We start from the raw sequence: 1401 nt of genomic DNA, 5'->3' as shown, positions 1-1401 counted from the left end.
AATGCTAGGAGCCCTAATACATGGCATAAACAGAACACAAACCATAAGAACAATGCACAAACACCAGAAGAGAAGCTAGATAACTGGGAGCTCCTAAAATCAAACGCTTTATGCTTATGAAAACACTTTAACAAAAGAGTAAAGAGACAACCTACAGACTGGGAAAAAATTTTGGCTACGGCAAATCTGATCAGTGTCTAATCTCTTAATTTACAAGATACTGCAAAACCTTAATAACAAAAAGACAAATAACCCAATTAAAAAATGGACTAGGATATGAACAGACAATTCACCAAAGAAGACATTCAGGCGGCTAACAGACACATGACGAAATGCTCAGACGGCTAACAGACTCATTACGGAACTACAATGAGATACCATCTCACCCCAACAAGGCTAGTATTAATCCAAAACACATGGAACAATAAATGTTGGAAAGGTTGTGGAGAGACTAGAACACTTAGTCACTGCTGGTGGGAATGTAAAATGGTACAACCACTTTGGAAATCGATTTGGTGCTCCTTAAAAAGCTACAAATAGAAGTACCACAAGATCCAGCAATCGCACCCCTTGGAATATATCCTAGAGAAATAAGAGCCGTCACACGAATAGATATATGCACACCTATGTTCACTGCAGCACTGTTCATGATAGCAAAAAGATGAAAACAACCTAGATGCCCATCAACAGATGAATGGATAAACAAATACGGTATATTCACAAAATGGAATACTATGCAACGATAAAGAACAACGATGAATCCGTGAAACAAAACATGGAGGAATCTGGAAGGCATTATGTTAATTTAGTCAGTTGGAAAAGAACAAATATTATATACGACCACTATTATGAGAACTCAAGAAAAGGTTTAAACACAGAAGAAAACATTCTTTGATGGTTATGAGGGTTGGGAGGGAGGGAGGGGGTACTCACTAACTAGATAGTAGACAAGAATTATCTTAGGTGAAGGGAAGGCCAACACACACTACAGGTGAAGCCAGCACAACTGGACCAAACCAAAAGCTAAGAAGTTTCCTGAATACAACCAAACACTTCGAGGGACAGAATAGCAGGGGTAGGGGTCTGGGGACCATGCTTTCAGAGGAAATCTAGGTCAGTCAGTGTAACAAAGTTTTTTAAGAAAACGTTCTGCATCTCACTTTGGCAAGTGGCTTCTGGGGTCTTAAAAGCTAGCAAGCAGCCATCTAAGATGCATCAGTCAGTCCCAACCCACCTGGAGCAAAGGGGAATGAACAATACCAAAGACACAGGGAAAATATTAGCCCAAAAGACAGAAAGGGCCACATAAACCAGAAACTTCATCAGACTGAGACCAGAAGAGCGAGATGGAGCCTAGCTACTACCAATGACCACCCTCACAGGGAACACAACAGAGAGTCC

The sequence above is a fragment of the Trichechus manatus genome, unplaced genomic scaffold (assembly GCF_000243295.1).
Source record: "Trichechus manatus latirostris isolate Lorelei unplaced genomic scaffold, TriManLat1.0 scaffold00242, whole genome shotgun sequence".
Taxonomy (NCBI): domain Eukaryota; kingdom Metazoa; phylum Chordata; class Mammalia; order Sirenia; family Trichechidae; genus Trichechus; species Trichechus manatus.
Note: the sequence above shows the minus strand (reverse complement) of the source record.